We start from the raw sequence: 22,287 nt of genomic DNA, 5'->3' as shown, positions 1-22,287 counted from the left end.
GGGGCGGTGGCGTGGGGATCGTCGAAGAAAAATCTCGGCATGGGGGGACCTAGAGGGATGGCCGGGGCGGCGGCGGACCGGCGGTGGGGAGTGTTTTCGGGGCGGGCGGGGCGGCGCACCGCCGGCCGCGGGCAGCGGGGGGCGGCTGTTTGGCTGGTGGCTCAGGGGGGTGGAGGTTGAAGATGAACTGCAGGCCTTTGATTTCGTATCCAACGGCTGCAAAATCGACTGACCAGAGATGAAAAAGTCAGTCGACTGACATGTAGCCTCACCTCTAGTGTGTTTAGTTTCGACAGTAAAATTCAGTTTCGACAGTTAAGTTCAGTTTTGACAGTTACGTTCAGAGATGAGCGGCTGATGTATTTTACATCTAGCACTTTGTGGTTATGTATTTTACGTCATCTATTGGAGATGCTATTAGAATTCCACTCAGGTTAACGTTGTCTCTCTTGTCCTGCTTCAGCCTTGGTGTCATACAACTTACCGGAGCTGCTCCAACGATGAAACCCTCCATCACAGCGGAGCAGTACCTCGGGCTCCATCTCCAGAAGCCTAAGATCTTCTTCCCCTCCTCCGACAGCCAAGTCAGTCAGAGCATCCTCACCGGCCAACCCAATCACGCTGAGATCAACATGGCTTCGCCAAAGAGGTTGTACACTTGTTGCATCTCTTTTTTACTCTACATGTTATATATATTGTCCACTGAGCACACGTAGTAACATGAAATACGATTATTTTATCCTACTATATGACAAGCAGTGAGGTACCATGCAACTTAGCTATCCGTGATGGACTCTCTTGAACACCATCATTATTTATCTCTGCGCGTTTGAGCTATGCATTTGTCGATGGGCTTGGGAGTTGAGCTAGTAGGGCAGTGGCCTAGGTCCAAAGTAATAGAAGTAGCACAAAAACATTTTTTAGTGTAGGATTTTCCTTGCTCAAGCCTGAGGGAGTCCTGGATAAGGGGGTATCCGGACAGCCGGACTATATACTTTGGCCGGACTGTTGGACTATGAAGATACAAAGATAGAAGACTTCGTCCCGTGTCTGGATGGGACTCTCCTTGGCGTGGAAGGCGAGCTTGGCGATTCGGATGTAGATCTCCTCCTCTGTAAACCGACTCTGTGTAACCCTAGCCCCCTCCGGTGTCTATATAAACCGGAGGGTTTAGTCCGTAGGATAGAATAACAATCATACCATAGGCTATCTTCTAGGGTTTAGCCTCTCTGATCTCATGGTAGATCAACTCTTGTAATACTCATATCATCAAGATCAATCAAGCAGGAAGTAGGGTATTACCTCCATCGAGAGGGCCAACTCGTGTTCGGCGGACAGATCTTCGTGTTCGGCGGCTTCGCACTGCAGGCCAACTCGCTTGACCATCTGGATCAGATCGATAGCTACACTGCCGACATCCACGGTGACTTGATCTTCGACGAATTCGAGCCCGTGTCAGGAGCGCCGAACAATCATGACGTGCATGACCTAGATCTGCAGTCGGACAGTATTCGGAACATCGCACCTGCTACAACTCCGGACTTCGTTCCAGAGCAGGTCGTGCCTTCCGAGGACGGACGGATGGACCCCGCCCCGGAGGCCGCACACTCCTCGGCGTTGGAGCCGAATACGGACTCCTCTCCTAAAGGGATCGGTGTCTCCGGGCCCTCGGACTCATCTCCGGTCATGCATTCTGGACCGCGCGCATCCGTGCCCATCGAATCTAAGTGGGCTCCAATCATGGAATTCACCGCTGCGGATATCTTTCAGCACTCACCCTTCGGAGACGTGCTAGATTCATTAAAGTCTTTCTCTCTGTCAGGAGACTCGTGGCCGAACTATGTCCGGCTCGAGTGGGAAGCTGGCGACGAAGAAATTTGTTACCCACCCACCACCCACCTAATAGCCACGGTCGATGACTTGACCGACGTGCTTGACTTCGATTCCGAAGACATCGACGGTGTAGACGACGATGCGGGAGAAGAGCAGGAACCACCGCCCACAGGGCGCTGGACTGCCACCTCTTCATATGATATATATATGGTGGATACACCCAAGGAAACCAACGGCAATGAGGCAATGGGAGATAACCCCTCAGGGGGAAAAAAATCAAAACATAAGCGTCATCAGCGCCGCTCCAAGCCCCACCACAACAACACCGACACTAGAGAAGAAAATCCAAATGCTACCGAAGAGGAATACGATCCTGATCAACCCACCTTTGAGCAAGCCGAACAAGAACACGGGCAGGTTAGCCAGGCGAACAGGCGACGGACGGATACTTGGAGGAAGATAACTATATGCCTCCCTCTGAAGACGAGGTGAGCCTCGGTGACGACAAATTCGTCGTACCAGAGGATCCCATAAAGTAGGAGCGCTTCAAGCACCGGCTTATAGCTACTGCAAGAAGCCTGAAAAAGAAACATCAGCAGCCTCAAGCTGATAAGAATCTGCCCACAGACAGACGGACTAAGGCCCGGGCAGCCAAAGATTACGGACCCAAGCGCCGAACAAAATACTACCCAAAGCGCATGCTACTACCTCAATTCGAGGAGGCGGAACTACAAATCAAATGCAGGCCTACACCCCGCCGATAGCACACTACGGCAAGGGGCTGCGCACAGGACCAGCATTACATACCAAACAGCAACATAGCAAGCACCCCGGACGCATCAGCGGACAAAAACAGAGTCTACAAACCTTTGCGCAACAAATATAAGTGTCCCAATGCAAAAAATGGCGCCCAGGAAACGGCGATCAACACAGGAGTCTGTAATCCTCAACCCGTTGAGCGGGAGAAGATACTTCAACATCATAATTCGGGCCCCTCCAGATTGAACCGCATACTTGACCACCCATGTCAAATTCATGGTACCCAAGGAGCGGCAGCGAATCATACCAATAGAGAATGCTGGGTCTTTAAACAAATCGGCAGGCCGGCGCCGGACGGATCATGAAGACGTCCTAGGGCAAGAAGCCCGGATTATCAAGTCTAGGGACCAATCACTCGAGGATCAGACCCACCAAAAAACTCATTTTAGAATATCACAAATAGGCGTGAAGGCCACCTAGGCCCCGCCACCCCAGAGATGGTCTTCGGATAGCCCAAAAATGCCATACCAACTTTCGGTCTTACACCTCTAGGCAGTAGCTATTCAGCACCGCCAGGATACACTACGACTCGATGCACTATCACCCAAGACCCACGTGATGAAGACACAATTGCGGTCAAGACCGACCTTCGCCTCGGCGCCGAAGAGTAGTCAGCTACTTTATTCACTGAAGCAGTGAGTGATGGTTTTTTCAATCGAACTTAGATTCGACAGCCGAACTCCCGGACACTGACAAGGGAGTCCGAACTACTTCATGATACCCCAACCTAATCATAGCTCATACAGATCCTTCAGCATAAGCCGGACGGATCACATCCACGGCTCAGCCACTGCTCACACACGCCTCTTAAGCATTATTTGCAGGTTCGCCCTCGCGCATAACTGGACCGATGACTTGGAATCAGCTCGTACGCACACAGGGGGAATCTCCACCCCACCTAAATACAATCTGAATATTCCTCCAGACTCGCGCAAAGCCAACCACCGCCCGGCCCCAACAGGTTCGGCCGTCATGCCTCTCTTTTATAACATGAACCGTACTCATACGCATAGACGTATTACTTAAATACAGCATGTAGAGTCATTTGACGCTTATCTGCTATTATTTCTCAAACGACATTTTTCATAACGGCATCCGAACATCGTCTTATGCCTTTGAATGCCAGGGGCTTTCGTGCACCCGTACTACGGCGATTCAAGTCCGAACACCTTCTCGGCCGTTCGGCACCCGGAACTTATAGCATTATATGCATCAGCTCCGAATCATGTCTTGGGTTATTGGTTGGGTTTGCCCGGCTCCCATGTTTTGGTACCTTACGTTCCGCAATATTGGCTAAGGTAGCGCTAGGAGAACTACTGCAATTGTGTCCTAGTTCTGCCGGACGAACACCTCAGTAGAGAAAGCCGAAAACCGAGTATCATTATAAGGTGAGAGCTGGTCAGCTGTTCGAGAGGTTGTAATATCTTTGAGGATTTATTCCGCATAATGCCATAATAAAATGCAGCGTGCGAAGGATCGGTCCACCAATTAGGCGCTATTAGAGCCCCCCGTGCGGTCTTCCAAACACCAGGGGCTGCGCCTCCCATACTCGAATTCCTATGGCTAAGTGAGAGTAATAAAGCCCTATAGTCTGATTGCCTAGTTCGCTGTGCTGAACACCTCCTTCATGGAACCAAGAATGGGATAAAGAGTGTTCAGGTGTATCCCGAACACCCCCGTAGTTCCTACATGGGGGCAGAAGCCGACGACTAGCCAACTCTCAAGACTAACATATTAAAACAGCCGGGCAGGAATAAAATTTACACATAACAAGCACCTACATATAAGTGACTCTGTTTTGCCTTACAAAGGATAGCACAACTTCTTTCAGGAAAAAATAATGTCTTTCATACATTGCTCAGCCACAAGGCGGGCCCCTTTCAGGACACCATCATAATATAATTCGGGCTTGCGGTGCTCCTTCCCCTTTGGCGGCCCCTTGGTCATCAGCTTCTCGGCATCAAGCTTTCCCTAGTGCACTTTTGCACGGGCAAATGCCATTCGTGCCCCTTCTATGCAAACCGACCGCTTAATGATGTCTAGCCGAGGGCAGGCCCTCAAAATCCGCTTCACGAGCCCAAAGAAACTGCTAGGTATAGGCTAGCGGGCCACAGCCGGATAACCAAATCCTTCATGGCTAGTTCGGCCGCCTGATGCAGTTCGATCAGCTATTTGAGCTGGTCAATAAATGGCACCGGATAATTCGGCGCCAAATACTGCGACCAGAAGAGCTTCTTGATGTCTACTACACAACCTTCTTCTTGTAGATGTTGTTGGGCCTGCAAGTGCACAGGTTTGTAGGACAGTAGCAAATTTCCCTCAAGTGGATGACCTAAGGTTTATCAATCCATAGGAGGCGTGGGATGAAGATGGTCTCTCTCAAACAACCCTGCAACCAAATAACTAAGAGTCTCTTGTGTCCCCAACACACCAAATACAATGGTAAATTGTATAGGTGCACTAGTTCGGCGAAGAGATGGTGATACAAGTGCAAAATAGATAGTAGATAAAGGTATTTGTAATCTGAAATAATAAAAACAGCAAGGTAACAAGTGGTAAAAGTGAGCGTAAACGGTATTGCAATGATAGGAAACAAGGCGTAGGGTTCATACTTTCACTAGTACAAGCTCTCTCAAAAATAATAACATAGATAGATCATATAACAAGCCCTCAACATGCAACAAAGAGTCACTCCAAAGCCACTAATAGCGGAGAACAAACATAGAGATTATGGTAGGGTACGAAACCACCTCAAAGTTATTCTTTCGAACCGATCTATAAAAGAGTTCGTACTAGAATAACACCTTAAGATACAAATCAACCAAAACCCTAATGTCACCTAGATACTCCATTGTCACCTCAAGTATCCGTGGGCATGATTATACGATATGCATCACACAATCTCAGATTCATCCAACCAACATAAAAGTACTTCAAAGAGTGCCCCAAAGCTACTACCGGAGAGTCAAGAACGTGTGCCAACCCCTATGCATAGGTTCCCAAGTGTCACGAAACCCGCAAGTTGATCACCAAAACATACATCAAGTGGATCAATAGAATAACCCGTTGTCACCACGGTTATCCCACGCAAGACATACATCAAGTGTTCATAAAAGACTCAATCCGATAAGATAACTTCAAAGGGGAAACTCAATTCATCACAAGAGAGTAGAGGGGGAGAAACATCATAAGATCCAACTACAATAGCAAAGCTCGGGATACATCAAGATCGTGCCATAGAAGAACACGAGAGAGAACACGAGAGAGAGAGATCAAACACATAGCTACTGGTACATACCCTCAGCCCCGAGGGTGAACTACTCCCTCCTCGTCATGGATAGCGCCGGGATGATGAAGATGGCCCCCGGTGATGGGATCCCCCTCCGGCAGGTTGCCGGAACAGGGTCCCGATTGGCTTTTGGTGGCTATAGAGGCTTGCGGCGGCAGAACTTCCGATCTAGGTTCTGTTCTGGAAGTTTTAGGGTACAAGAGTATATATGGGTGCAGGGGGTACGTTGGAGGAGCTATGGGGGCCCCATGAGGCAGGGGGCGCGCCCAGGGGGGGTGGGCGCGCCCCCCACCCTCGTGGGCAGCCTGTATCTCCCCTGACGTGCACTCCAAGTTCCCTGGGTTGCTTTCCTTCCAAAAATAACTTCTCCTGTTGATTTCGTTCCGTTTTGACTCCGTCTGATATTCCTTTTCCTCGAAACACTGAAATAGGCATAAAACAGCAAATCTGGGTTGGGCCTCCGGTTAATAGATTAGTCCCAAAAATAATATAAAAGTGGATAATAAAGCCCAGTATTGCCTAAAACAGTAGATAAAGTAGCATGGAGCAATCAAAAATTATAGATACGTTGGAGACGTATCAAGCATCCCCAAGCTTAATTCCTGCTCGTCCTCGAGTAGGTAAATGATAAAAAAGAATTATTGATGCGGAGTGATACTTTCGCTTAATTTCAATGTAAATCTCCTTAATTGTGGCATGAATATTCAGATCCGAAAGGTTCAAGACAAAAGTTCATATTGACACAAAAATAATAATACTTCAAGCATACTAATCATGGCAATCATGTCTTCTCAAAATAACATGGTAAAAGAAAGTTTATCCCTACAAAATCATATAGTTAGGCTATGCTTCATTTTCGTCACACAAAGATGTTCCCAACTTCTATACCCCCGATGACAAGCCAAGCAATTGTTTCATACTTAAATAATCTCAAATTTTTTCAACTTTCACGCAATACATGAGCGTGAGCCATGGATATAGCACTATGGGCGGAATAGAATATGATGATGGGGATTGTGTGGGGAAGACAAAAAAAGAGAAAGTCTCACGTTGACGAGGCTAATCAATGGGCTATGGAGATGCCCATCAATTGATGTCAACATGAGGAGTAGGTATTGCCATGCAACGGATGCACTAGAGCTATGAATTCTCAACAAAAGAAAACTAGTGGGTGTGCATCCAACTTGCTTGCTCACGAAGACCTAGGGCATTTGAGGAAGCCCATCGTAGGAATATACAAGCCAAGTTCTATAATGAAAAATTCCCACTAGTATAAAAAGGACAACTTATGAGACTCACTACATGAAGAACAAGGTGCTACTTTGAAGCACAATATATGAGACTCACTACATGAAGAACATGGTGCTACTTTGAAGCACAAGTGTGGAAAAAGAGATAGTAGCATTGCCCTTTTCCTTTCTTTTTTTTGGGCCTTCCCCTTTTTTTATTTTGGCCTTTTTTGGGTAATGCTCTAATAATGATGATCATCACACTTCTATTAATTACAACATGAGGATTACAACTCAAAACTAGAACAAGGTATGACTCTATATGAATGCCTCCGGCGGTGTACCGGGATGGTGCAATGAATCAAGAGTGACATGTATGAAAAATAATGCATGGTGGCTTTGCCACATACGATGTCAACTACATGATCATGCAATGGCAATATGACAAAAGTAATGTATGTCATAATAATGATGAACGGAACGGTGGAAAGTTGCATGGCAATATATCTCGGAATGGCTATGGAAATGCCATAATAGGTAGGTATGGTGGCTGTTTTGAGGAAGATATAAGGAGGTTTGTGGGTGATAGAGCGTATCGTATCACGGGGTTTGGATGCACCGGCGAAGTCTGCACCAACTCTCAAGGTGAGAAAGGGCAATGCACGGTACCGAAGAGGCTAGCAATGGCAGAAAGGGTAGAGTGCGTATAATCCATGGACTCAACATTAGTCAAAAGAACTCATATACTTATTGCAAAAATTTAGAAGTCATTAAAAATCAAGTACTACGCACATGCTCCTAGGGGGATAGATTGGTAGGAAAAGACCATCGCTCGTCCCCGACCGCCACTCATAAGGATGCACAAGCCAGGTACACTTCATGTTTCAAATTTGTTACACAACTTTAACCATACGTGCATGCTACGGGACTTGCAGACTTCAACACAAGCATTTCTCAAATTCATAATCACCCAACTAGCACGAATTTGATATTATCACCTCCATATCTCAAAACAATTATCAAGCATCAAACTTATCTTAGTATTCAATTCACTCAAAAGAAAGTTTCACATATCTTGAATACCAAGTATATTAACATTAAGCAATTTACTGCTATTAACGACTCTCAAAATAATCTAAGTGAAGCATGAGAGATCAATAGTTTCTTTAAAATAAAACTACCACCATGCTCTAAAATATATAAGTGAAGCACTAGAGCAAAAATTATCACGCTCAAAAGATATAAGTGAAGCACATAGAGTATTCTAGCAAATTCCAATTCATGTATGGCTCTCTCTCAATAAAGAATTTCAGATCTTGATACTTATTCAAACAGCAAGCAAAGCTAAAGAAAACTACAATGCAAGGATAGCACAACTCATGTGAAGAAGCAAAAACTTAGGCTCAACCGATACTAACCGATAGTTGTTGAAGAAGAAAGGTGGGATGCCTACCGGGGCATCCCCAAGCTTAGATGCTTGAGACTTCTTGAAATATTATCTTGGGGTGCCTTGGGCATCCCCAAGCTTGAACTTTTTGTGTCTCCTTAATTCCTCTCATATCATGGTTTCTCTTCTTTTTATCAAGAGCTTCATTCACAACAAACTCAACAAGAACTCGTGAGATAGGTTAATATAAACCAATGCAAAATCTTATCATCTTCTACTGTAACAAATCACTAACATTATTATTCAACATTGCATACTAAATGTCTCTGTATATTTAATACTCCTATCATCAAATAGAATCATTAAACAAGCAAACATATGCAAACAATGCAACCATAACAGCAATCTGTCAAAACAGTACAGTCTGTAAAGAATGCAAGAGTATCAATACTTCCCTGACCCCAAAAATTATGAACTAAAATTCCCACTGTAATAAATTTATCAGAGCTTAATATGCAAAAATATTCAACGTTATAACATTCTCTTATTTTTCTAGGGAATTTTTGCAACAGCAGTAAACTTTCTGTTTTCAAACAGCAACATGCAAACAAGCAAAATAAGCATGGCAAAGGCTATCCTTGACTTTTTTATTGAAACTAAAGATGCAAAACATTATTCTAACTAACATCAAGCAAAAACTAACAAGATAAAATGACACTCCAAGCAAAACACATATCATGTGACGAATAAAAATATAGCTCCAAGTAAAGTTACCGATGAACGAAGACGAAAGAGGGGATGCCTTCCGGGGCATCCCCAAGCTTAGTTGCTTAGTTGTCCTTGAATTTTACCTTGGGGTGCCTTGGGCATCCCCAATATTAGTCTCTTTCCACTCCTTATTCCATAGTCCATCGAATCTTTACCCAAAACTTGAAAACTTCAACCACACAAAACTCAAAACAAAACTCGTAAGCTCCGTTAGTATAAGAAAATAAAACCACCACTTAGGTACTGTAATGAACTCATTCTAAATTCATATTGGTGTAATTTTACTGTACTTCAACTTCTCTATGGTTCATACCACTTAATACTAGCCATAGATGCATCAAAATAAGCAAACAACACAATAAAAGCAGAATCTGTCAAAAACAGAACAGTCTGTAGTAATCAGTATAAAACGTGTAATTATGGAACCCCAAAAATTATGAAATAAATTTCTGGACCTGAGAAATTTGTCTATTAATCATCTTCAAAAAGAATCAACCTAAAATCACTCTCCAGTAAAAAATGGCAGCCATTCTCGTGAGTGCAAAAGTTTCTGTTTTTCACAGCAAGATCATATAAACTTCACCCAAGTCTTCCCAAAGGTTCTACTTGGCACTTTATTGAAACAAAAGTTATAAAACATGCTTACTACAGTAGAATAATCATGTGGACACACAAAAACAGTAAAGATAAATATTGGGTTGTCTCCCAACAAGCTCTTTTCTTTAATGCCTTTCTAGCTAGGCATGATGATGACAATGATGCTCACATAAAAGATAAGGATTGAAACATAACGGGAGAATCATGAAGCATATGACTAGCACATTTAAGCCTAACCCACTTCCTATGCATAGGGATTTTGTGAGCAAACAACTTATGGGAACAATAATCAACTAGCATAGGAAGGTAACACAAGCATAGCTTCAAGAATTTAAGCACATAGAGAGGAAACTTGACATTATTGCAATTCCTACAAGCATATGTTCCTCTCTCATAATAATTTTCAGTAGCTGATAAGTATATTTCACATATATAACTTTGGTACTCAAATGTAGCATCTATCGTGATATATCCGTCCATTCTTGCCATGATTGATTGAATATTGCTTGATAATCATAAAAAAAGATCATTTACTCGTCATTTGTTTCTTCTGCAGAAAAGTGCGCAAAGGCACTATAAACCTCAAGATTCTGATGAAGAGGCCGAAGAATACAAGACAAGGACGGGAAAGAAAGAAGGGGGACCTGAGCATGAAGGAAAGAAGAAACCGAGGGCCAAACTAGAGAAGGGAAGGGATGTGCTTGCGAAGAAAGAAGGGAGCAGGAGGGCCAAATCAAAAAGTGGCAAATCTGATCGTGGGATCAAATCCCTAGCGCTTGCCACCGATCCCCTTTGGGCCTGGCTACACCTCTCTCTTTCCCCCGCCTTCTTCTCCATCTCAGGCCGCCGCCACGGCCAGACCAGCATGGTGGTGCGCCTTCCATCCATAAGCCCCGCAAGCCACCACCATCTCCACCAGCACCGCTCACCACCTCGCGTCGCTGCGTCGCCCAGCACCCTCACGCACCATCCAACAGCGCCGCCATCAGCGCCGCATCTCCACCTTCACCGCGCTACTACTGCTCCACCACCTCTCTTCTTTCCCCACGCCTCTGCTGCTCTTCTCCATCACCCCCTATTGCTGCTCCTGATCCTTCTCCTTCTCATGCGCCCTTCTGCTTGCTTCTTCTCCCGAGTCTCCACTTCTGCCCCTTTCGCCTATCCCTCTGCTGCTCGCTGCATCCTTCTTCTCTCAACCTCATGATGCTGCTCCATCTCCCAAATGCTGCTGCTCCCAACCCCCTACTGCTATCTCTCTCTACTTCCCCTGCTACTCTTCTTCTCTGAACCTACCTACTGCTGCTGCTGCTCTCTCTCTCTCTCTCTCAAATTTCTGTAACTTTGAGAAGTTTTTTGTTCAGTACTTTGTAATATTCAGCATTGAGATGTTTTATTACATGTAATATTCAGATTTGTTAAGTGTAATATCCTACTGTTTGGTTCAGTTTCGAAGTTCAATATAAATGCTTGATTAGTATGTCATTTGTGCTGGCTAGTTGATATCTTGTCACTTTGAGAAATATTTGACATGTTATACTTTGTTTAGTGAAACAGTATTCTTCATATGTCTTAGTATTGTTTCTTCCCTTTGTTCATGTATGATAGTTATATATGTGTCCTTGTCATATTATTCCCCTTTGTGTTAGTGTTTTAGATTATCAAGTGTGATGAAAATACCAAAAAGACATTGAGTAAAATCTGATTCTCCCTTGTTGCTTATCGGCAATTTTGTTTGGTGACAATCATTGATAGTTTAGGTTTACTTTCTGTTCTCATCATCTAAATTCTGTCACCTACCTTTAGCCAAAGCATAGTCACCGTCGTCTAGTCCCTATGGAGAACACGACATCCATAGTTTGGGGCGTAAAACCCCCGCTATACTTACACTTGATCATTTTGGCGCCGTTGTCGGGGACTAGTGTCGAGCGATTGTGCTAGGCTATAGACTAGGTTTTTCTTGTTTTCATCTTGTGCCATATATTTGTGATATATCTCTAGCCACTAATCCCTATTCTAGTTAGTATCTTTTTGTCTTCTTTTCCATTTTGTAGGTTGGATTATCCTCTCAGAAATGGCATTCTATTCAGATCATCATGCTTGTGCGAGCAACACTACAAACAGCACGGAAAGTATTCAAGAACTGATAGGTAAGATTTCCCATCGATTAGATGATTTAGCTCGGCAGCGAGAAGTAGTTTTTGAGGATAGGCCTAGTTCTTACGATCCTTATTCCAGAGGCCATCCTTATGTTGCTCCTACTTGCCATATTTGTGGATTTCAGGGCCATTTGCCCGCTGAATGTCAGCATGGCTACTCTCACACTCCAGGTTGTTTTGGCATGAGCTTCGCTCAAGAGCATAGCTCATACCAAAACAATTACTCATATGGGTGGCCTGAAAACCCGAATATGTCATATAGGAGCAACAACCCTGAGATCTCATCGTTTGCCTCTAGTTATCCAATGCAGGGATTTAGGTATGAAGAGGAGAGCAACAACTATGCACCACAACAATTTTATTCACCTTCTACTCATATACCTCAACACCAGGAGATGTTGCCAATAGAGTTAAATGGTCCTCCATTTGGTCAACCAACACCTTCAACACAAGTGCCCACACAAGATGACTTTGATGATATAGACAAACTCACATTGCTTAGTCTCGAGTTCACTTGGAGTGCCGAGGATGATCCTATTAGGAAGGTTATTCTAGAGGAAATGAAGAAGATCAAGAGTGGAAAAGAGCTAGTGGAAGAAGTAAGGAAGATTGAGAAGAACGTCAATGCTGGCAACACTATTTCTTCACAACTTGAGTTGAGTGTGGCTGAGATATCCATGGATACATGTGAGGTTCCAACACCTTCACATTTCGTTGAGCAAGATAGCTAGTGCCTTGAGCAAGAGATACCTCAGATTGAAGAAGATGAACTAGAAGACAAGGAACAAGATGGTCAAGAGCTGCAATTCCCAAGTGATCAAGTTGAAGACTCATCATCTACTACTTCTGAAGAAGTACAAGAAGCTGCTGTAGATGAAGATGAAGAACCTGAGATTCATTGGCCTATTATCATACATGAGCACGATGTGTCAGGTTTACCCAATCCTCTTGATGACATGAGTCCTTATGATTTATTTGCTTCTACCTTGCATTACATGATGCCATCACTTAAGATTGATTTGAAAAATCATTTACTTGGATATGATGATACATACACTATTGGTGGCATTGCTCTCATTTGTGATGATCACAATTACTTTTCTCATGCTAGTCTTGAGCTTAATGATAAATGTCATCCTCGTGTGAGTATTGACCATGCTGATTTCTGCCATCCTAAACATGTGCTGCTTAATGAAACACATCATTTTCATGCTAGTCTTGAGCTTAATGATAAATGTCATCCTCGTGTGAGTATTGACCATGCTGATTTCTGCCATCCTAAATATGTGCTTTATAGGTATGCTTATATAATTGGATATTCCATTGATGACTTGGAGGGCATCGACCGTATCACTTGTAGTTCTTTGTGTGAATCCTATTTCAGGCTTTTTCTACTGCACTGTTTACTACATGCTGACCAGGTTCGAGGTGACATTCCTTGGGATCCTGGTGGAGTCAGAGCATGGCGATGAGGAGAAGCAATGGGGCACACATATGGAAGAGTGAAGCTGGAGCATCCATGAGGAAGCAAGGGAGAAGAGCTGCAGCTGGTGAGGTGATCGAGCGAGTGCTACATGATCAAAGCCCGGTGAGATGTTTCATGACCCATTCTGAATATCATAAATACATGCTAAATTCAATTGCTAGTTGGGTTGCTTGAGCTAGTTATTACTTGTTGTCAAGCTGAAATTCACCTTTGGCATTGTGCTTGATGTGAATTTGTGAACTTGATTTCTGAATGCCTTGTAAACTAGTGATCTACACCATGCATGCTTTGCTGAAATTTGTGGAAGTTATTAGTTTTGAGTGCTCAAATCCCTAGTACACTAGAAAACTTGATCATTTTCTGCTTTTACCTTGATACACCTAGATCACCATGTTTAGATGCTGAATTTGTGCTAAGTGTGTTCCCATTGAGAGCAATCACCTAACCACTATGGATTAGCATGCTATCTTCCCTGGATCGGTAGCATGTGAACCAGACATGGAGAAGTGATGATTCCTATTTTTGTGCTTATGCGTTGTTCATTTAAGATAGGTAATAATGAATATATAAGTCTGGTCTACCTAAAGTAGCATGTCATGTTCCCTGGATCGGTGGCATGTGAAATCTGGTAGCTTGGACAGTAATAAATAAATAAAAATGTAATTATCAAACCAGGTGTATACCATGTTCTCGGGATCGGTGGTATGTTCCTTTGGGGAGACAAACAAAAAAAACTAATATTTGGTTGAGCCAGGTGTATACCATGTTCTCGGGATCGGTGGTATGTTCCTTTGGTGAGACTGATAAAATAATATCTTTGCTTCCTTCAAATTCAATAAGTGGTTCAACCACAATGTTGTGATCCTGGTAATAAGTGATCTGATCACAAGCTTTGTTCTCGGGATCATGCTCTCTTTAGGAACCTTTTGGCACATTCATCATTTAAACGTGTTGATCCTCTTTTATCATTGTAAAGGTTTAAAATGGTCATGCTTACTAGTGTCCTATTGCTCTGTAGCACTCTTAACCATTAATTTTCACTAGCTAAGTCCAAAAGCATGCATTGTTTGGAGATCTACTTCCCTTGGACATTCTCTAGTCAACTCACTATTCACTATCTTGCTCTTGTCATATGCCTTTACTTGAGGACAAGTAAAGATTTAAGTGTGGGGGAACTTGATAAGTATATTTCACATATATAATTTTGGTACTCAAATGTAGCATCTATCGTGATATATCCGTCCATTCTTGCCATGATTGATTGAATATTGCTTGATAATCATAAAAAAAGATCATTTACTCATCATTTGTTTCTTCTGTAGAAAAGTGCGCAAAGGCACTATAAACCTCAAGATTCTGACTAAGAGGCCGAAGAATACAAGACAAGGACGGGAAAGAAAGAAGGGGGACCTGAGCATGAAGGAAAGAAGAAACCGAGGGCCAAACTAGAGAAGGGAAGGGATGTGCTTGCGAAGAAAGAAGGGAGCAGGAGGGCCAAATCAAAAAGTGGCAAATCTGATCGTGGGATCAAATCCCTAGCGCTTGCCACTGATCCCCTTTGGGCCTGGCTAAACCTCTCTCTTTCCCCTGCCTTCTTCTCCATCTCAGGCCGCCGCCATGGCTAGGCCGGCGTGGTGGTGCGCCTTCCATCCATCAGCCCAGCAAGCCACCACCATCTCCACCAGCACCGATCACCACCTCGCGTCGCTGCGTCGCCCAGCACCCTCACGCACCATCCAATAGCGCCGCCACCAGCGCCGCATCTCCACCTTCACCGCGCTACTACTGCTCCTCGACCTCTCTCCTTTACCCACGCCTTTGCTGCTCTTCTCCATCACCCCCTACTGCTGCTCCTGATCCTTCTCCTTCTCCTGCGCCCTTCTGCTTGCTTCTTCTCCCGAGTCTCCACTGCTGCCCCTTTCGCCTATCCCTCTGCTGCTCGCTGCATCCTTCTTCTCTCAACCTCATGATGTTGCTCCATCTCCCAAACGTTGCTGCTCCCAACCCCCTGCTGCTATCTCTCTCTACTTCCCCTGCTACTCTTCTTCTCTGAACCTACCTCCTGTTGCTGCTCTCTCTCTCTCTCTCTCTCTCTCTCTCTCTCTTTCTCTCTCTCTCTCTCTCAAATTTCTGTAACTTTGAGAAGTTTATTGTTCAGTACTTTGTAATATTCATTGGGATGTTTTATTACATGTAATATTCAGATTTGTTAAGTGTAATATCCTACTGTTTGGTTCAGTTTTGAAGTTCAATATAAATGCTTGATTAGTATGTCCTTTGTGCTGACTAGTTGATATCTTGTCACTTTGAGAAATATTTGACATGTTATACTTTGTTTAATGAAACAGTATTCTTCATATGTCTTAGTATTGTTTCTTCCCTTTGTTCATGTATGACAGTTATATATGTGTCCTTGTCATATTATTCCCCTTTGTGTTAGTGTTTTAGATTCTCAAGTGTGATGAAAATACCAAAAAGACATTGAGTAAAATCTGATTCTCCCTTGTTGCTTATCCGCAATTTTGTTTGGTGACAATCATTGATAGTTTAGGTTTACTTTCTGTTCTCATCATCTAAATTCTGTCACCTACCTTTAGCCAGAGCATAGTCACCATCGTCTAGTCCCTGTGGAGAACACGACATCCGTAGTTTGGGGCGTAAAAACCCCGCTATACTTACACTTGATCAGTAGCATCATGAATGAATTCAACAATATAACCAGCACCTAAAGCATTCTTTTCATGATCTACTAGCATAGAACATTTACTACTCTCAACATAAGCAAATTTCTTTTCATGAATAGTAGTGGGAGGAAACTCAAAAAAATAACTATCATGTGATTGAAAATTAAGATCAAGATGACATGTTTCATGGTTATCATTATTCTTTAAAGCATAAGTGTCATCACAATAATAATCATAGATAGGAGGCATGCTTTCATCATAGTAAATTTCGTGCCCCTTCTATGCAAACCGACCGTTTAATGACGTCTAGCCGAGGGCAGGCCCTCAAAATCCGCTTCACGAGCCCAAAGAAACTGCTAGGTATAGGCTTGGCGGGCCACAGCCGGATAACCAAATCCTTCATGGCTAGTTCGGCCGCCTGATGCAGTTCGATCAGCTGTTTGAGCTGGTCGACAAATGGCATCGGATAATTCGGCGCCAAATACTGCGACCAGAAGAGCTTCTTGATGTCTACTACAAAACCTTCTTCTTGTAGACGTTGTTGGGCCTGCAAGTGCATAGGTTTGTAGGACAGTAGCAAATTTCCCTCAAGTGGATGACCTAAGGTTTATCAATCCGTAGGAGGCGTAGGATGAAGATGGTCTCTCTCAAACAACCCTGCAACCAAATAACTAAGAGTCTCTTGTGTCCCCAACACAACCAATACAATGGTAAATTGTATAGGTGCACTAGTTCGGCGAAGAGATGGTGATACAAGTGCAAAATAGATAGTAGATAAAGGTATTTGTAATCTGAAATAATAAAAACAGCAAGGTAACAAGTGGTAAAAGTGAGCGTAAACGGTATTGCAATGATAGGAAACAAGGCCTAGGGTTCATACTTTCCCTAGTGCAAGCTCTCTCAACAATAATAACATAGATAGATCATATAGAAAGCCCTCAACATGCAACAAAGAGTCACTCCAAAGCCACTAATAGCGGAGAACAAACGTAGAGATTATGGTAGGGTATGAAACCACCTCAAAGTTATTCTTTCGGATCGATCTATAAAAGAGTTCGTACTAGAATAACACCTTAAGATACAAATCAACCAAAACCCTAATGTCACCTAGATACTCCATTGTCACCTCAAGTATCCATGGGCATGATTATACGATATGCATCACACAATCTCAGATTCATCCAACCAACATAAAAGTACTTCAAAGAGTGCCCCAAAGCTACTACCGGAGAGTCAAGAACGTGTGCCAACCCCTATGCATAGGTTCCCAAGTGTCACGAAACCCGCAAGTTGATCACCGAAACATACATCAAGTGGATCAATAGAATAACCCATTGTCACCATGATTATCCCACGCGAGACATACATCAAGTGTTCATAAAAGACTCAATCCGATAAGATAACTTCAAAGGGGAAACTCAATTCATCACAAGAGAGTAGAGGGGGAGAAACATCATAAGATCCAACTACAATAGCAAAGCTCGGGATACATCAAGATCGTGCCATAGAAGAACACGAGAGAGAACACGAGAGAGAGATCAAACACATAGCTACTGGTACATACCCTCAGCCCCGAGGGTGAACTACTCCCTCCTCGTCATGGATAGCGCCGGGATGATGAAGATGGCCTCCGGTGATGGGATCCCCCTCCGGCAGGTTGCCGGAACAGGGTCCCGATTGGTTTTTGGTGGCTATAGAGGCTTGCGGCGGCGGAACTCCCGATCTAGGTTCTATTCTGGAAGTTTTAGGGTACAAGTGTATATATGGGTGCAGGGGGTACGTCGGAGGAGCTACAGGGGCCCCACGAGGCAGGGGGGCGCGCCCAGGGGGGTGGGCATGCCCCCCACCCTTGTGGGCAGCCCGTATCTCCCCTGACATGCACTCCAAGTTCCCTAGGTTTCTTTCCTTCCAAAAATAACTTCTCCAGTTGATTTCGTTCCGTTTTGACTGCGTCTGATATTCCTTTTCCTCGAAACACTGAAATAGGCATAAAAGGGCAAATCTGGACTGGGCCTCCGGTTAATAGGCTAGTCCCAAAAATAATATAAAAGTGGATAATAAAGCCCAATATTGCCTAAAACAGTAGATAAAGTAGCATGGAGCAATCAAAAAATATAGATACGTTGGAGACGTATCACTTCTTCGCAGTTTCCTTCTTCTCAGCTCTGCAGAATTGGGCAGCATCAGATATGTTGCGCGGCAAATCCGCAAATGCCCCTGAAAAAATCAGGATTCAATGGGTCACCATGAATCTTTCCTACGAAAGCGAAAGGCGCTTTGAACAAAAAAAAACCTTACCAGCCGCAATCTTCCGCGCCTCCTGAATATCCTTCAGCGCAACCTGGGCTTCCTCCCGAGCCTCATTCGCGGTCCAGAGAGCTTGGGCGAGTTCGGATTCTTTCAATGATAGACTCTGCTCCAAGATCTTGCTTCTCCCTACGGCCTCCTGAAGCTCTCGTTCAGCTTCCACGACCCTCGCCTCGTGTTTCTCATGGAGAGCCTACTCTGCGGTCGCTTTCTTTTTGGCCAAGGCAACAGCCTTCTTGAGCGCCTCAATTTCGGCATTTGCCCCTGAAGTGCGTGATATATATTCTTTAAGATAGTCACAACTACTTACTTGTGCTAAAACTTACTAAAAGTTTCAAAACATAACTTGTTTATCCTCCAGCTGCTTCTTCACTCGGCCGAGTTCCTCTTCGGCCCGCACCAGACTCTTCTTGAGTCCGGACACTTCCGCAGTATGAGAGGAGGCAGTCGCTGCAGACATATGATTCATAAAAAATATATATGTCATTAGGTAAGTCTCCTGCGGACGGGAAGTTGATCCCCTGTCCGGTTCCTGTCCTCTCCGAACAGTGTATCAAGGGCTACTATCTATACTATGACAGTCTTCTACACATACCTCCAAGCCTTTTATAAGGCTGACGCGGGATTCATTTAGTCCGCTCTCGGCGGCCTGAATCTTTTCTATCACCACGCCCATAAGGGCGCGGTGTTCATCAATGATGGACGCACTCTCCAGTGCTGTCGATAGGCCGCCTGACACCTTTGGTTGGGCGGAGGTCGCAGGCGGAGTAGGATCGCCCCCTCCAGTCAAGAGGGGCTGCTTGCCTGATCCCGGAGCCCTAAGGGCCTCTAGGATTGTGTCCGGCTGCGGGCCGGATCCACGATCGCCCCCGCCGTCGACATTCATGGGAACCGCCGCTCCCGCGCGTTCGGCTCCCGAGGTACGCCCCCCTGGCTCAGGTCCTTTTTGGACGACACCTCGGTGTCACAGCCAGGCTTTGGGGAACGGGCCCTGGGAGATGTCTCACTCTCCAAGGCATCGGAACTCAATGAGTCCTCTGATGTGGCATGTTGGGCTGGAGACCTCGCCGGACTGTAAAAAGTACGGTGCAAATCAAAATACTACATTCTAGTAAAGTCTGGATGCACGAATATGTTTGGATTTCATGCACTTCCGATTTTACCAGGGGCTGGGCCCTGGGATCCCACTCTGGGCTGCTGTCCGTAGCCGTGGTGGATGCCTCGGGGATGGATGTTCTTCCCCTCTTAGGCGAATCTGCCTCTAAGGATGAGGAGGTTGTCCTTTTCTTCCTCCCCCTCGAAGGGGACTCGGGCTCTTCTTCCTCCTCATCCTCTTCCTCCTCCTGGTCCTCTTCCTCCTCCTTGTTCTCTCCAGAGGAGGGAGGGTCACTGGAGTCTTCGGACTTCGTGTCCGAAGCACTGCGATGACGGAGACCGCTCCTGGTCTCCTTGGCCTTTTTGTTGGCCTCTTTCTTCGGTGCCTTGTAAGGCACTGGGACCAGCATATTCGTCAGAAGTGGTCCCGCCGGTTCTTCCGGCAGCGGGGCCGGACAATGAATCCGCTCCGCCACCTTCGTCCATCCCTGAGGCAATCGTGAAAAGACACGTTAAAAAACATCTCCTTCAGGACATATCAATGAAACATGCGAATAGCCAAGATATCATGACGACTTACCGGACTGGCGGGGTGGGACAATTGGTACCCGCGGTCTGCGGCAGAGTCCGGCCATGGTTTGCCGGACTTAAAGAGCACCTTCCAGATGTCCTTGTGTGAGGAGCCGAAAAGCTCCCGCAGGGTCTCGTGCTCGGTCGGGTCATACTCCCACAAATCACAGCCTCTGTGCTGGCAAGGAAGGATCAGGCGGACCAGCATCACCTGGACCACGTCAACAAGCCTGATGGCCTTGTCCTCCATACCTTTGATGCGCGCCTGGATCACTGATAGTTTGTCGGACGACGACCAGTTCACGCCCTTCTTCGGCCAAGATGTGAGCCGCAAAGGGGATCCAGATCGAAACTCAGGAGCAGCGGCCCATTGTTTGCCGCGCGGCTCGGTGATATAGAACCACTGTTGCTACCACTCCTTGACGGAGTCGTTGAAAGTACCTGTCGGCCATGTGACCTTGGGCATCCTGCTCACCATGGCGCCTCCGCACTCGGCATGTTCGCCATTCACCACTTTGGGCTTCATGTTGAAGATCTTGAGCCATAGCCCGAAGTACGGCGAGATACGGAGAAAGGCCTCGCACAAGACAATAAACGTCGAGATGTTGAGGAAAGAATTGGGGGATAGATCCTGAAAATCAATCCCGTAGTAATACATGATGCCACGAACAAAAGGGTGGAGGGGGAACCCGAGCCCGCGGACAAAATGGGGGAGGAAAACGAGTCTCTCATGGGGCTCCGGAGTAGGGACAATCTGTCCCGCCGTTGGAAGACGATGGCCGATTTTCTTGGCCAGATATTCGGCCGCCCACAACTTTTTAATATCCTTCTCCTGGACGGAAGAGGCCATCCACTTGCCTCCTTCTCCGGACCCGGACATTTTCGGAGGACCTTTGTTGGTGGGGAGGATGAATGCTTGGGCGCCAGGGCTCGGGCGAAAGGAAAGGGGCGAGCAGAAGTAGAAGAAGGCGTGGGTAGAAAGGAGGAGGCTTTTTCCCCTTTATAAAGGCGATGAAACTTATGCCTCCCCGCTTGCCTAACAGAGCCTGCTCATTCCCCACTTACTGTAATTGATGGTACGGTTGGATTACCCACGCCCGTATTAAAGAGGATCCCGCATTAAGGGGACACAATCTCTGCTTTGACAAGACGTGCCAAAGAAACTGCCTCGCAATATGTGCGGAAGCAGGTTGTAAAAAAAGGTTCGAATAAAAACCAGATCGTGGCATGATGTCACTTTTCGAAGAGTTGTCAGCAGATTAGATTCATGGATTATTATTCTCTCTACGGTGGTATATGGAATTTATCTTGCAGAGCTGGACACAGTCCTTGTGTTCGGAATTTATCTTGGAGTATTTGGAGATGGAACCCGCCTCGTAAGGCCGAAGATAATCTACGCGCCGGACTCATCATCATTGAAGCCTGGTTCAGGGGCTACTGAGGGAGTCCTGGATAAGGGGGTATCCGGACAGCCGGATTATATACTTTGGCCGGACTGTTGGACTATAAAGATACAAAGATAGAAGACTTTGTCCTGTGTCCGAATGGGACTCTCCTTGGCATGAAAGGCAAGCTTGGCGATTCGGATGTAGATCTCCTCCTGTGTAAACCGACTCTATGTAACCCTAGCCCCCTCCGATGTCTATATAAACTGGAGGGTTTAGTCCGTAGGACAGAACAACAATCATACCATAGGCTAGCTTCTAGGGTTTAGCCTCTCTGATCTTGTGGTAGATCAACTAATACTCATATCATCAAGATCAATCAAGCAGGAAGTAGGGTATTACCTCCATCAAGAGGGCCCGAACCTGGGTAAACATTGTGTCCCCAGCCTCCTGTTACCATTAGACTTAGACGCACAGTTCGGGACCCCCTACCCGAGATCCGCCGGTTTTGACACCGACAAAGCCTGCCTACTAGAATCGCCAGTGCTTGAAAGGAAAAGTGAATGAAAAACATAGGAATTGGAAAGTTTCCTATGGTACTACTTTTCATGAATTTGGTGCAAAGGAATGGAGCAAAGGAAAACTGTAGGATTTGTTCCTTTAGTGTCTCCTTGAAAGGAAA

Source organism: Triticum aestivum, chromosome 6B, assembly GCF_018294505.1.
Source record: "Triticum aestivum cultivar Chinese Spring chromosome 6B, IWGSC CS RefSeq v2.1, whole genome shotgun sequence".
Lineage (NCBI taxonomy): Eukaryota > Viridiplantae > Streptophyta > Magnoliopsida > Poales > Poaceae > Triticum > Triticum aestivum.
This window is presented reverse-complemented; position numbering follows the sequence as displayed.